The sequence below is a fragment of the Candoia aspera genome, chromosome 1, assembly GCF_035149785.1.
Source record: "Candoia aspera isolate rCanAsp1 chromosome 1, rCanAsp1.hap2, whole genome shotgun sequence".
NCBI classification, from domain to species: Eukaryota; Metazoa; Chordata; class Lepidosauria; order Squamata; family Boidae; genus Candoia; species Candoia aspera.
Window position 1 is genome coordinate 19,344,654 of NC_086153.1, and position 16,789 is coordinate 19,361,442.

Sequence of the window (16,789 nt, forward strand, 5' to 3'; positions counted from 1 at the left end):
ATACAAATTTGGGACTCCAGCAGACTATTTAAGACTTCTGGACTATTTAAGACTTTAGTACTTGTTGGGCTAAAGAAATGACCAGCCATTAAGAGTGGTAGTTGAACTGTCTAGATCAGGGTTTCACAACCTTGGCCACTTTCAGATGTGTGGACTTCAACTCCCAGAATTGGCTGGGGAATTCTGGGAACTGAAGTCCACCCATCTGAAAGTGGCCAAGGTTGAGAAATGCTGGCCTAGATTGACTAGATTTTGTCAATACACTGTGTGCCTAGCTCAGTTGTGTTATTTTGACTAGCCAAGCTTAGTATACAGATTCCAGTTTAGTAAGAGTCCTCCTGGCTAATTCCCTCCCATTGTAAGCACCCAGATCAGCCAATTGTAGTTATGTACAGTATGTTACTCTGTCTGTAAACCAAAGGCCTTTCTCCTGTTCCCTCACCAAATGGCCTTTATCAACAACAGCATTTGCAGTCTGAACAGGAGCTGTGGGTCATAGATTCTTGGCTGGCTTCACACATGATGTAAAGTCATGGCTTGTGTAAGCATAGTTTATGCAATAAACTGCAGTGCAATTAGTTCATATATGTTTTAAGCCATAAACTATGGTTTAGAAACCAGAATGGCTGGCTTCATAGGAAATGCCAAACACAAACCACATTATGGTTTAGTGTGCTGTGTAAACCCAGCTATTCTGGTATATAAATCATGATTTATGATTTATCACGACATATAATTCCATCCAATAGTGTTTGATTCCACAAAACCTGCTTATGCGTGCTATAGTTTATTGTGATACATTTATCTAGCCTATATACCTTGTGAAGAAGGTGTCCTGGACAAGGGCCTAGCCTGAACATGAGACCTCAACAGTCCCTACTACGGAAGAGAAAATAGTGGCTTCTAGTAGGAATTTTGGAGGGTATTAGCAATTTGCCAATTCTAAAAATTATATAAGAATGTCAGCCTTGGATAAGGCCCAAGATCCAGCTAATCCCTGGCCTTATTTCCAGACAAGGGTGTCTGTAGGGTACGGTCAACATGTCAAGATGGCGGCTGCACACATAATACACTTAAAAAGTAGGCACAGCTTCACTGTTGCAGCTGCCAACTTGATGTTTTTTAACCATACACTGCCCCCCCACACCATTTCCAGGGACCCACAAAGGTGATTCCTGTCTTTTATGGTAACAAGCAGCATTTAATGTTTAGAAATAGGCACCATCTGGACATGTTAACTTGCCATGTCTTGAATTGAGCTTTTGTTCCATCTAAACCTGTGTTCTCAGATTAGGAGTAGCATTAAGGATTTCAGGGAGGGAATATTTGTTGCCCCTTCTGTCTTGTACCTTGGACTTATCAGTATAGAAACGTGGACCTTCCATGCTCGAAGCTCACACAAGTTCTCTCATAAGAGAGAGCTGCCATTTAACCATCACAGCTGATAAATATTGATACATTCTGTTCATGAGGTACCTTTGTTTTTATTATTATTGTTCAGTTTCAGTTTGAACAGAAAGGTAGGATCTAAAACAAATGCATGCCAGGAGCCATTTTATGGCTTTCAATTATGGCTGGGGCCCACAAGCTGGTTTAAGTGCCCACAAGACACTGAACCACAATGTATGCAACTCCATTTTAGCCTATTCTAGTACATTGCAACAACCCAACTACTGTGTGTGATATAATTTGATGGTACAGGTCTGGTTTGAGGGTATGGATAATATTCAGTAGCTAGAATGTACATCTAACTTGCCACAATGGGCAAGCATGCATACCATGCATGTCAGTGAGCCCCCTTTGGGGGTAGTGGCAAGGGGAACTTTTACCACACTTTTCCTGTGTTTCCATCTCAAAATGAGAGTAAACTCTGCTGCACAGTTTGAAAACTATAAGGTGTTACTGTATAGGGGTGGCACAAAAGAAGCCTCAACTTTCCTGCTCATGCCTTAATGCAGCCTTTCTCAACCTTTTGACCCTGGAGGAACCCTTGAAATATTTTTCAGGCCTTGTGGAACCCCTGCACATTCAGGCTCAAATATAGGCCACAAGTTACAAAATTATTATATTGGTTTCACATGTAGGCCTATATATATATGCATTAACAGTGTTCTTAAACTAAAAATAAAAAATGAAAGTTACCTCTTTAATGTGAAGTTGCCCGAATTTGAAATATTTTTTAAAATAAATCATGATCTCCCAGGGAACCCCTAGTGACCTCTCGTGGAACCCTAGGGTGCCACAGAGCCCTGGTTGAGAAACCCTGCCTTAATGGAATACAAAAGGAGGACAGTTCAACCAAATGTTTTAACAGTGGATATACCAGGCCCATAAGCCTGCAAGGAGAGCAACAAAGGTAGAAATAACCTTTTTTTTTTCTGTATAGCTCAGGTACTATGGCTGAGACAGACCCCAGGGTACCTGAAATCCCCAGGAGCTGCCACCAGTGAAATACTTGGTTAGATGAGCACATCTGACTCAGGGCAGATCCACATTTCCAGTTCACTCCAGCACCTCCTTGGAGGACAACATTGGATGATGTCATTCTGAAACCACCTCCAGCCAGAAGCTCATACCACCTTGCCTGTATTTTCTGACTGTGTATCCAAAATAGCACTGACTCAAGCCATGCTCCCTGGCTTCTGTGCTGCACGTCAATTCCCAGTAAGCAAACCCCTCCACTCCAACTGTTGGTACCCACCCCTGCACTCGAAGGTCTCTGTCTTTTTTTTTTTCACAAGTCCACCAGTGACATTGTGAAAAACTGGGCTTTTTTCTTTTTTTAAAGTTCAGCGATGGAGCAATGAAACAATGTTTTTTTTAAGGTCTTAAACAAGTTGGATGGAATCCTGCAAGGCTGGTCTGCCTTTGTTTTAATTGGGTGGAATTGACAACATTTCTGCCACTTTCCCTTCTAGCCCAAGTGAGGGAAAAATGATAAAATAATATATATTTTTCTTTTTTTCCAAGCGGAAAGGGATTTCTTAAGCCACCTTCCTTTCCAGCTGGTTTAAACACAGGAGACGAGCAGCCGAAAATTGCAGTTTGATAAAGCCATCAATCCATGAAGTACTTTTGTAGCAACAGTTGTCTGACCGATATTGGAGGCAGCGGGTTGAACCGGATGACTTTTAGTTGAATCCTTTGAGCAGTCCTTAGCAAAGTTCTTTTTTCTGCTTTCTCTTCTGGAGTTTATTTAAGGCTTGGTGGCCTTTGAGCCAAGCTTGTTGAACAAACTACCCTAAAGAAAGTCAATTTGTTTGCACTTGTATTTATTCCATCCTTGGGTACACGCTCTCAGATAGCTTCTGATCCACAATCTAATTAGCACTCGTTGCTTTCCAATTTGTTTATCTCTGAATCTAATGAAGTGCAATGCAAAATGGCAGATCAGTGACCAGGCTGAAACTGTCCCATTTTCTTTGTCCCAGCAGAGGTAGGAAGCCAAGGAACAAGCATATCTTGCCATCTCCCAAAGGAGTTATGGCCAAGAATTATGCACATGGGTGCCAAAAATCCTAACTACTCATAAAACTAATGGGATCAGAGCTTTCCTGATGAGGAAAGAGATCTTGGGAGTAAGGGTAAATGGTTCAACGAAGGTGTCAACACTGTGCAACCACTGTAAAAAAGGCCAACAGCTTGTTAGGGATAGTAAGGAATGGAATTGAAAACAGAGATATCAGTATCATGATCCCTTATATAAATCAATGGTGTGACTGCATCCGGAATATTATGTGCAGTTCTGGTTGCTGCACCTAAAAAATGTGGACCTACAGAAGGTTCAGAGGAGGGCAACTGAGACAATCAAGGGGCTGGAGCAGCTTCCTTATGAGAAAAGGTTGTGACATTTGGGGCTTTTTCATCTACAAAGCAGACAAATGAGAAAGGGCACAATTAAGGTCTACAAAATTATGCATGGTGCGGATAAAGTGGACAAAGAGAAGCTATTTTCCCCTTCCCAAAATACTAGAACCAGAGGTCGCCTAATGAAATTGAATCGTGGAAGTATCAGGAGAGACAAAAGGAAATAGTTTAGTACACAACATGTAATTCAACTTTGGAATTCGTTACCAGGAGATGTGGTGCTGACTACCAGGTTGGGTGGCTTCCAAAAAGGGTTGGACCAATTCATGGGAGTCCTGGGGGCCAATGGCGATTAGCCTTGATGCTAGTGGAACTGCTTCTGAAAGCCATCTGCTGGGAAATTAGGGGCTTACTTGTGCGGTTGGCCACTCTGAGAACAGACAGTTGGACTAGATGGGCCAGGAGTCTGATCTAGCAGGGCACTTCTTATGCTCTTATGCTTATGTTCTTATGTTAAATTTACTGAAGGCCAACTGAGGCATGATTAAAAGCACCCACATTTACCAGGAGTTGGGCTCTATTACAGAGAAGTCTTTCTGGCTTCACAGCAACAGTAGAACCAAGAGATCTATGCTGCAAATATCTGGACTACTGCTACATGGTAACGAAAACTAAATCTTTGTCCAGAGTTTTGCAGCCTGGACTTGGTACTCTAAGCACCAGTTCTGGACATCTTGCTGCCCAACAGTCAAGTCAAGATGTCTTTCCTTCCATGGTCAAAAGCTAATCATATTATCAGCAGAATCTAATTTGAACACTAGTGAAGGAGCAATACCTTCTGGGACAGATTAGGATAATTTAGAAGAAACAGGACTGATTTCCCAATAGTTTGCCATTGACCCTTTCCATCCACATCTGCTGCATTACGCCCAATGGCAGGACCGGCCCTATGTGTGAATTCTGTTTTTGAAGATTCAGCTTTCATTTAGAATAGGAGTGGACAAATGCACTGGCAATTGGGGCTGTGCTTTTTTCTTTTCCCCTCCCCTCCGCTCCCCTCTGAGAGTCAAGGGCTGTATTGGATTGGGTGGTGATGTAATGATGACACTGTAGGGATGGGATTTATGATTTCCCACTTTTCTGTTTTTGTTTTAAATACTTTTCTCTGTATGTAAACTGTATCTGATGCTTAATACTCATTACTCATTGAAAATCAATGAGCAGTTGTGCTGGTATTTAGTGGCACAGTTTTGGGTAGGGCAGTGATGTCCACAGGGGGATGGCAAAACAGGCAACGTGGCATCGATATGCAAATCTTCCCCTTTTGTATGTGCATTGTATGAATGTACCAAAGAGGCAGAGCTTGCATTGCGATGCCACATCTGCCATCTTGCCTGCGTTGACCACATCCCGTATGGATGTGGCTGGATACGGGTGTCTTTGGGAGCAATTGGAATATCTAGTCATAGAATTAACCCATATTCTGTATTTTTGCACAATACATTGAATCACTAACTCATCAAATGAGCTGGGTTTGCCCCCCCCTCCAAATCAATCGAGGGTTACTATGTATGCAAATACATCTGCTTGCCTTCGCTGAGCTGGTTGGGTGTGCTCTGTGAACAATGCTAGTATATTACTTTATTTTCCTTCTTTTATGGTGTTCTAAACTGGGCTTCGACTAAGATGGCTCTGCTGTTGGAGTCTGGCCACATCTGATATCTCACTCTGTCCTTTTGAAGTATGGTTTCACTTTGTTGTTTTTCAGTCTGAGTTCTTGAGAAATATTTCTCTCTCTTTCTGTTTATGTCTTCCCTGTTTCCTCATATTTGAGACATGACTGCAGAAATGTATGATTTCTGCTTTCTGGGTTTCAGGTTTCTTCAGGACCTTGTGGGGATCTGCAAGTGTGTAAATACTGTGCTTGCTGTGCTTTCATTAAGATGCTGTTTTTTTGGAACTGAAGCTTGGAACTATGAGGAAGCTGGGGCAGAAAATATCTGTGTGTGTGTGTGTGGGAAAGAGAGAGAGAAAGACAGACAGGAAGAGAATGGTACAGTGATACTCCTTATAACTCAAGGGCAGGCAATCTGACACCCCAGAGGCCAAATGTGCCTTTCTGAACCGCCAAGCCTTTTTATAAAGCCTCCCCAGCTCTCTCAAATGTATATATTGGGTGGGGCAGTAATATAGTTTCCCACCATGTTGAGGCCAAGAAAAACTATAGTTTAAGCCTTAAAAAGGCTTAAAAGAGTTTTACAAAACCAGAGAAACCAACTCCCCTGAAAATCCTACCCCTGCTTGTCATATGCTTTCACCCATTTTATTACTGCCCCATCCATTGCAGCCCTGCCCCTTCTCATACTAAGTGTGCCAAATAATTGCCTACCGTAGGTGCATACCTAGCTGCTTCATGCAGATCACTTCATGCAGACCACTACTTCATGTACAGTATGGATTTGTACTCTGATGAATCAACTTGTCACCAGGAATATGTTCTGTAAGATCAGGGATGTTCACAGGCAGCTGTTTTATGTGGCGAAAGCTTGATTGCATGGTCACGACTGCCAGCTTGACTTTTTTTGGCCATACCATGTGGAAATCCTTGTATAAGATCTAAAAATTGTCTAGGCAAATAAGTGTGTGTAGTGCTGATGGTAGGGAAACCACATGGCAAAAAACGGTATCAAAGTATGCCTGGAAGACAGGGAGTACTATGCTTGTGCATCTGTTACGGTTTAACTAGGGAAACTTTCTCCCTTTAGTACATAGTATCCTGTTACTTAGAAACACTGCAGGAGAGAGAGGGCAAGCATTCCTCCCAGGTGCAAAAGAAGTGAGGCAAGTCATAAGCTTTGACTGCCTTCTCAGGACTACTGCATGGTCTTGTGCCAGGTGACAGAACCATTAGTGCAGTGTTTCTCAACCTTGGCAACATTAAGATATGTGGACTTCAACTCCCAGAATTCCCCAGCCAGCATGGGTGCCAAGGCTGAGAAACATTGCATTAGTGCATTGAGTGCATTAGTGCATTGAGAAACATTGCTCAACACCTAGTGTCACTCTGGGCCTTTCCCCACTGCTGAGCTGAAGTCTTAGGACATGGACCAACAGCCACACTGAGGTGCTTCACTCCAGTCCGTGACCCAGCATCAGCTATGCTGGCATGCTGGATGCTGAGTTCATCACTGGGTAGCCAGGCCAGCAAGCAGCACTGCCCTTGCACTTTTCACCAGGGACTAGTGAAAGGAAGTGATGGGTAGATTTCCCTGGCTTCATTTTTCCTCCCATTGAGTAAAGACAACCACCAATCACTTTCCTTAACTCATGGGGAGAGGTGGGAGTATAGGTGATTGCTTTGAACAGCAGGTTTAGCCAGCTGTCAAGTTGACTGACTAAGAGGCCACAGGTGTAATGCTTTGGAAAGAGTGCCAAATGCATATCCAGAAATTAGTCAGACAGACAGACAGATCTGTAGCACCATCTGCTCCAGTGTTTCTCAACCTTGGCAACTTTAAGAGGTGTGGACTTCAACTCCCAGAATTCCCCAGCCAGCAAGGAAACACTGCTGTAGACTAACAGGCTCTCTTCTTACAATGCTTCCTGGTTGAAATTGACCTTCTGTGTAGTGAGGGACTATTCTTTCACCAAAGAGTGCTAAATCTTTTCATGTAAGGCACTGGGGGAAGTGCTTCAGAAGTCTGGTGTCCAGTTTTTCTTATGGCTCAAAACAAAATGTCAGAACACAGTAACCAATAATCAGAGTGAGGAGTGTGTTTGCAGCAGCCTAAAATGGCCCATAAATGCTGAACAGACCTCATACCATGTCAACAATCACATTGTTGATGAAATGACCTAGGTTTTTAAAACTATTATTGTTATTAACTTAAGTTTTATAGACAGAAATAGAAAAATGACCTAGTTATATCCTTAGCAACAATAATTTAATTTAAATTTAATGTATTAGATTTATTATGGCCGCCCACTCCAGAAGATTCTGGGCAGCTTACAAAATTCAGGAAAAAACTCCAAAACCAGTAAAAACAACTAAAACAGTTTAAACCCACGTAAATAGGCATCCTTGGCCTAGTTGTTAAGGCTTCAGGCTAGAAACCAGGAGACTGTGGGTTCTAGTCCTGCCTTAGGCATGAAAGCTGGCTAGGCTGGTCACTCTCTCAGCCCATGACATCAGGTTTGGGTGACAAGCCAGTCAGTTAATTCCTAACCAACAGATCAACATTTGGTTGCTCTGAAAAAGCAGACCCTGAACCTGTGGGGAAAACACTGGGAAGAAAAAAAAAGGCATCCTGGATTAAAACAACTAGAAGATACAAAACTGTACAAAAAATTCACAGGGGAATTCATTGTGCTCTTTGAGCTTGGTTGTTTGCTTGCAGATGTTTCTTTACCCAACTAGGTAACACCATCAGTGAGACAGTGTTGTGCTGATGATGTTACCTAGTTGGGTAATGAAATGTCTGCAAGCAAACAAACAACTCCAGAGAGCACCAAGAACGCCACAATTCAATCCTGAGTTACAGATATTCTCTTCTGTTGGATACCACAAGGACCCCACCAATACATCAATGAATGCATTAACCCCAGCCTGGGAACAGAGCCAAGTCTTAAGGGCTTTCTGGAACTCCATGAAGCCATTTAGTGGCCTGCTAGAACCACTGAAATGGAGCAGAGCAACAAACAGCTTCCTCAATAGCATGGAGAGTTTGCATCCTAGAGCAGCTAATGAGGCATGCTGGATTTGCCAGGACTTCCAACACTCCAGGAGAGCGGGTGCCAAATGTACCTCTAGGGGACGCTGTTCCAGAGGGCAGGGGCCTCAGCAGAGAAGGCACATTTCCTCGATCCCACAAGATGGCAATATATAAGTGAAGGGACTTGGAGTGTACCCACTCTGCCCAAATGTACCAGGCAGGCAGAAACAGTTGGAGAATAGTGTCAGAAGAACAGGGTAATTAGTACTTTAAAATTGGATTAGCTGAAGTTGACTTTAAGCTGTGGGATGGCGATGAGATGCAATGAGGATGGGTTACCAGGACATGTTTGTGCCACTATGTGAAGGAGGCTCAATTCAACAGAAAATTATACCAGAGTGAAATTTGCTGGTCCCAGTCCTGCCTGTATTGCTCCTGTTCCAAATCACTGCACTCCTCCAAGGTTATAAGTGACAAAGCCTAACAGATTTTACAACAGATCTGTGTTTGGACGATGTCAGAAGAGGGGAAACACTACAGCAGATGAAGGCAACAACGTAGGGACATGATGTAAAAAAGAAGCAGCCAGGTTATGTTTGTATCATGGTTAGGTGCAAGTGGTGAGTCCTGCTTAGCTTTATGATCAGGCAAGATTGGCTAGGTGTTGCCACTACCCAAGATAATGTATCTGATAAGAGGGATCAAGGAAAATATTGTATCACTGGTTATGTATAGGGGCAGTCTGTTTCTGATTCTAGATGCTGGAGACAAAATGGTAAGAGAGCAGTAATCACTTTCTGATCCAGTTGGTGAAGTTTCAGAGCTGCTGTTAGAATCTGCATTCCAGTTTCAGTGAATCTTGGTTTAATGCAGATTAGTAAGAAAAACAACCAGAGGAGCAGCAGCGTAATTTATACAGAATTCAGGTTTGCGTGCTACCAGAGAAAAGATATCTTAGGATTGCTGCCAGATACAAGGTACTTAGAGATCAGTCTTATGATGGCAGAAATGTCTACTTGTTCCAGAATGGACACATAACAAGGTTAACCATTGCAGTGCTGAACAGGCAGGGATTCAGAGGAGATTATTCTCAGTTATCCAGGTACTTGAATGCATGGACATTTCCTCTCACAGAGTTGGTGGTACTGTCATATCTAACTAGACCCCAAGCCCCCTTCTAACATCCTTTTTGCTCCAGGTGCATTTTATACACCTGGCCTTGATCTCTGCAGCTTTCCACAATGTCTTCCCCGCCTCTGCTGGCCACCTGCCTGGCCCAGCCTTCCCTCTCAAGAAATTTGTCCTGTGTCTTTATTTGATGCACAGAGACCCCTGGCAGCTACCCCATTCCTTCTTCCCTCGGTCCGCCATCTCCCTGATTGTTCAACTGCTCATTGGCAGGCATGCAAGCTCAGCAGGTGAGTGGCTCTCCCCTCTCTTTGCCCCCACCTCCCAGGTCAAGCAGAGGCTATTTGAACATCCCAGATGTTCAGCAAACAGTCCCCTCTTTGGGCCCAATTAAGCTGCTCCAAATTGGAGCAGTGATAGCATGTTTCTGGGCTGTGAACAGGAGAGATCAGATTCCTTTGTGAGTCAAATGCAGTGCCCAAGAGGCAGGCTGGGAACCCACTTGAAAGGAACCAGCCCCCCCCCCCCCACCCTCAGTGACTTATTCCCAGTTCCCCCATTTTAATATTTCCCTGCCAATATTTCTGCCCATTAAGTTTGCCAGACCTGAGCTGTACTGCAAATCAATTTGCCTGACTATATTTGGATTTCCACAAAGCTGCCAAACTGAAGCAGCTTTCTGTATAAGGAGTTCTTTGATTGTTTCCCACCATGGGGGATTGATGGAAGGACTGAGCAGGCTCACAGGTCCCAGAATATTTACTGATTATTGGACAAAGAAAGACAAACATACTGTAATATGTTTGTGTGTGTGTGTGTGTGTGAGAGAGAGGGGGGTGGAATGCATTTTGGAAAAGGACATACCGTAGAACACTAGTGAATTTATGTCCTTATTCCTAAAAGATGGCTATGGAAAACCAGGTTGGAATATTAGCATATTTGTAGGAAAACCCACAGTTTTCAGAGGCTGGATCAGCGAGTGGGTGGGATAATCCAGTACTATTGTCATTTAAGGGGCTGTCATCATCACTGTCAGCACTGGAGAAACATTATGAGGACTGAGTGTGCTCAGAGAACAAGCCATGGAATAGGACAGACCATTTAGCCAAAGATTTTGTGCACAATGTTTTGTCGCAAACCCCACTTCTTTAATAGAATATAACTCTTTAGCAAGAGATGGTTTTTACTTCTTGTTGTTGTTGTTTATTTGTTTAGTCGCTTCCGACTCTTCGTGACTTCATGGACCAGTCCACGCCAGAGCTTCCTGTTGGTCCTCAACACCCCCAGCTCCCCCAGGGATGAATCCATCACCTCTAGAATATCATCTATCCATCTTGCCCTTGATCAGCCCCCTCTTCCTTTTGCCTTCCACTCTCCCTAGCATCAGCACCTTCTCCAGGGTGTCCTGTCTTCTCATTATGTGGCCAAAGTATTTCAGTTTTGCCTTTAATATCGTTCCCTCAAGTGAGCAGTCTGGCTTTATTTCCTGGAGTATGGACTGGTTTGATCTTCTTGCAGTCTAAGGCACTCTCAGAATTTTCCTCCAACACCACAGTTCAAAAGCATCGATCTTCCTTCTCTCAGCCTTCCTTATGGTCCAGCTCTCGCAGCCATATGTTACTATGAGGAATACCATTGCTTTAACTATGCGGACCTTTGTTGTCAGTGTGATGTCTCTGCTCTTAACTATTTTATCGAGATTTGTCATTGCTCTTCTCCCGAGGATTAAGCGTCTTCTGATTTCCTGACTGCAGTCAGCATCTGCAGTAATCTTTGCACCGAGAAATACGAAGTCTTTCACTGCTTCTACATTTCTCCCTCTATTTGCCAGTTATCAATCAAGCTTGTTGCCATAATCTTGGTTTTTTTGAGGTTTAGCTGCAAGCCAGCTTTTGCACTTTCTTCTTTCACCTTCATCATAAGGCTCCTCAGTTCCTCTTCGCTTTCAGCCATCAAAGTGGTATCATCTGCATATCTGAGATTGTTAATGTTTCTTCCAGCGATTTTAACCCCAGCCTTGGATTCCTCAAGGCCAGCACATTGCATGATGTGTTCTGCATACAAGTTGAATAGGTAGGGTGAGAGTATACAGCCCTGCCGTACTCCTTTCCCAATCTTAAACCAGTCCGTTGTTCCATGGCCTGTTCTTACTGTTGCTACTTGATTGTTATACAGATTCTTCAGGAGGCAGACAAGATGACTTGGTATCCCCATACCGCTAAGAACTTGCCACAATGTGTTATGGTCCACACGGTCAAAGGCTTTAGAATAGTCAATAAAACAGAAATAGATGTTTTTCTGAAACTCCCTGGCTTTTTCCATTATCCAGTGAATATTGGCAATTTGGTCCCTAGTTCCTCTGCCTTTTCTATGTATTACTTCTTGTAGTGAAATACTAACACACTGGCTTGCATTGTACACGTGGAGAATTGTTCCAGGCTGCCACTAGGAACCATTCTCCAAATCCAGTCTCAGGAGTGTTAAATTAGTGAATTTCCCTTACACACCCACCCATTCTGTTGCATGTGAACCACCCAATTCTATTAAAATGGGTGAGATGGCCTTGGCTTCCACCTCAAAATCCTCCTCCTTTTTTATGTATGAAACAACGTCTCTATGTCTCTTACATACGTGAGTGAGATCCTCCTGTTATGCTGATTGATTCTATGACAAAGATATTGTGGTACACATTTCAGGAGAAACTCGAAAAGATGTGTCATTTCCAGCTGATATTGTATATGGGTTTGAAGTCTGAGCTTGACTGTTAGGGAAGTATCTTAACACCCAGTGAAACTCTTAAATGAATGAGTCAACAAGTGAGTCAGACTGTGATTATCTACTGCCTGCACTTTTTAAATCTATCCCTATCTAAATTAGGCATGGGAGTACACATGATACTCTGAATGTAAATATGAAACTTTACTTATCTGTATAAATATATGATCTATATAGGATACAGGGACAACCTAGAAGCTAAGCTGAGATTTTAACTGATAATGGTAGATTAACATTGTCTGACCTCAAAAAGCTAAATAAAGTTACACCTTGTTAGCAGTTAGATGGGAAACCAATGAAAAATGTGGTTGGGCCAAAAGTAAAACACTACCATACTATTTCCAGGAAACTAAATGGATGTATCTGTGAAGCTTGACTTGACCTTTAAAAAAAATGGGTTTAAGAATTGTTTACATTTGTTTTGTGAGACTCAGAACTTGAAATGCTTTGCTGTGATCTGTTTAGGATCCTTTAAATACTAAATATAGGTGAAAATATAAAATCATTGTTATTTATAGAGCACCATTAACCTAAAAGGTCCTCTATATCATAATGTGCGACCTGAGGAAAATACAGTTTCAGGTGGGAATAAAAGAAAAAAATAAAAGGGGAAGAAACATTGAAGGTAGCAGTAGGAAACTTTTTGGGGTTAGAGGGACATTAAGTTTTTTGAAAACTGCGCTGGTTGTGTTCACAAAACGGCTGACACAGGAAACTTGTCTATTGACAAAGTGGCTTCCATTAGAGAGTATGGCCAAAGAAGTCAAAATGGTGATTGCGACAGGGCAATCAAAGCTTTGCCCGTTTTCTATGTGTGCCACAGCTGTCATCTTGACGATTTTGACCATACCCTGTGGACACCCCTGGCTTCCAGGACAGGCATGAACAGTCACAAAACACCAATCTACCAGAGGGCAAACTAGTATAGTAGTATGCTATTAGAAGGCATACCCAATAAATTTTGTAAAATTGCATAGAACTTAGAAAGCTGCAATACTCGGCAACCCTAAATGAAACTGCTTTCTTTGCCACGCAGCTTCCTTCTCACCTCATACGTAAGCAAAGTCAAACTGCCAGGCAGTAACAAAGCGTCATGACACTGGTAAGACCCATATTTTATTTTTTTTACTGTGTACTGTAACAACTTCCCTGTGCCCAAAGGAAGCTTTGAAACATAAATAGTAGTAAATGTTCTCAACTGAAGGATAAAGATCATTCAGGCTGTCCCATGTTTAGAGAACAAGAAGTGTCACGCTGTTACAATAGCATGGAAGGGTGATTTATGTAGCCTCTGTACCTTTGATAAGCTACGGCCAATGTGTTGTGATTTCTCTTCTCCAAGCCAGCAGCCGCCCCACCTCAAAATATGACACCTTCTACTTCCTTACCTTGATGATTGTGAAACAATTGTTCAATAGTGTGTACCCCTCAGAATATGATGTAATGTGATGGGACCTATATAAGATTTGTGTTGCCCTAACGTAGAATCATACAGTTGGATGGGACCTAAGCGGTCAGCAAGTCCAACCCCCTGCACACTGCAAAGTTCACTGATGACTGTCTAGCCTCTGTTCGAAAACCTCCAGTGGAGGGGAAGAAACCCCTCCATGTGGTAACTTTCTGCCCACCATTCTAACCTGGCCTTGCTTGCTGGAAGCCTGATGATCATTGTGTTTCTTTGCTAGCTGAATAAAGAAACTGGTTTTATTTGGAATTTTATTCTCCAATCATTTGGCTTTCTTTAGAAGGGAGTTTTTCCACCACACTAGGAACCAAGAGGACCTTTCTGAGGCTTAAAGACATTGTGGCAAATAAGTCTGATGCTCAAGGCTGGTGCTTGGTGTTATTTTGATGCCAAATTTCTTAAGCCTCTTAATTGCTTTAATTCAGGGGTACAAAAGAACCGTGCAGGAACTGCAAGAGCCTGCCAGGATCAGCTGCTCCACAGTTACTGAGGACAAAAATGGTGGCCCTATTTTGCATTTGGGTGTGGTGGTTAAGGAGCATCTGGATGCCTTATGCCTCGAAGACCCTTACAGAACCTATTTACCTGTTAAAATTCCCAGCCGAACACAGCAGGGGTGTTCTGAAAAACAGACATGTGAGTCTCTGTGAATACGCATTGCTTTCTTTTCAGTGGTCTGATTTGCACATCAGACTTAGCAGCTACACCATTTTTGTTTAACCAAGTTTTGAATACTGTAAATCAAATATGGCTGGGTTCATACAATGCTCTAAGCTAGAAAACTGGTAGCCTGACTCCCAAAATGCTGCTTGGGGAATTCTGGGAGTTGAAATCCACACGTCTTAAAGTTGCCAAGGTTGAAAAACACTAATCTAAGGCACTTGTTGCTCCCCAGGATGAACAGAGCTGAAATTTTCAGAGCTGGTTTTTATTTTTTTTATTTTTTAACTGGGTGGCAGTGATAATTTTAAAGCGATCAATAATATTATTGCAGATGCCATCTTGACTTTTTTGACCCTGCCAGACACTCCTGAACGTAGGCCTGGCCTATTTGTGCCCACCTTTGGAGTGCAGCCACAACATGCTGCACAACACTTGTTGCAGTCCTTGAACTGTTGGACAGAAGTTGCGTTCCCTGCTTTTATTGATGGAAAGCCCTAATTAAAATATGAAGCCAGAGTCACCCTGAAGTGGTGCTTATTGTGAATGCCAGATGAACGTAAGAGTGCCTTGAAGTGTACTCCTTCTGAAATTCCATGTTCTCACTGCTGAACATCAAATTGTTGTAATTATTGTGTAGAAGTCTAGCCTGCCTTTTTGTCTGACAAGGATGCTTAAGACAGTTCCTATGATGCCTGACATGTGCATACAGCTTGCAATTTGGGGCTTCAAGAAGCAAGAGGATGAGGTTAGATTTTTTTCAGGTTAAAACAAATCTACTTGGATATGGTAGCATAAAAGGAAGAAAAGTGGAGTGGTGGAAATAGGGATGGGAAAGTACTACCATCCCATTTCAGAGAAACCCATTCACCATCACAAGCTCCTTAGTGGCAGGGCCATGACTGGAAATGGCCTGTGCAAATCTTTCCTGGCATTTTGGTCAGAGATGAAGGACAAAGAGCAACCGGTCCTTTTCTGCGCTTCCCTGCTTGGGGTGGGGTGGGGGGAGACTCAGCTGCTTGTACACATTCCTGCACTGAAATATGATACCTGATCATGCCAGAAACAACTGCAATTGTACATTCCTAAAATGAATGCAGTATATTTGCTATTTCAGATAAGGGATGCAAACATGCAACTGGTTTTTAGAGTTTGTTTTCTATTAGAGAGCAGCAAATAAGCTAAAATGCTCATTTTATTTTAGCCCATGGTAGGCAATGATGGAGTTTTTAAAGGTTAATAACAGAACTCCAAGCAGCTAACAACAATCTTGCAAAGTAGAAGCGTGAACCAAAAACTTGCACATTAAGCTTAATTACATTCAGAAATAAAATTCAGTCTTATAGTAGAAAGCACTTATTTATCACTGGTTCTTTGTAGCCACTTTCTATGGAAATAGAAAGTCTGCGTGCAAGCGAGATGAGAGCTACATTCTGCAGCACCTCCTGCTTGCAGGTGTGCCCAAGAGGTAATGGAGATTGTTAATCCCCAAACCCAAGAAGGTGGAGGAAGTGGAAATCAGGTGACTCATGTGACATCCCACAAGCACAATAGAGATGTGTTCCTAGAAAGATCCCCTTATGCTTATGAGACAATGCTGAGTTGACCCCTGATAATTCCAACAGGCAATACCATGGTTGACAGCTTAGCTTGAATTCCCACCCTTTGTCTTTTGACTCTGTCCAGTGACCTTCTGTGATCTCCTTCCCAAATGGTTGCCAGCCAGCATTTCAGGTATATCTCCCTTGGATTTTTCAGCTTGGAGTATAGCATGGCATTTTATTACTGGTTAGGTGGAGGCTTTGTTTTAAATCCTGTTTTCAACTAATGGGGGAAATTTTGTGCTAAGTAGCACTAACAGGATCTAGTATGTTGCTGGGAGTCGAGTGGCATATAAATTATTATTATTATTATTATTATTTAATTGTTTTGGATTTATGCCATACTTTTCCAACCTGGCTGGGAATTCTGAGAATTATCTTTTTTATACATTTGGAAGAAGGCTGGTTGGAGAAGGATGGAGCAAGGTCCGTGGTTGCACTTCCTCCCTGCTGTGGGGGTCTCTAATATCTTCCTTCCTTCCTTCCTTCCTTCCTTCCTTCCTTCCTTCCTTCCTTCCTTCCTTCCTTCCTATATGCATGTGTCTATATTTTTCTTATTATATGATATTACTTATTATGTTTTTGTTATTGAGATTTTAAAATGTAATTTTGATTCTTTTTGTTCTTTAAATTCCCTAAAG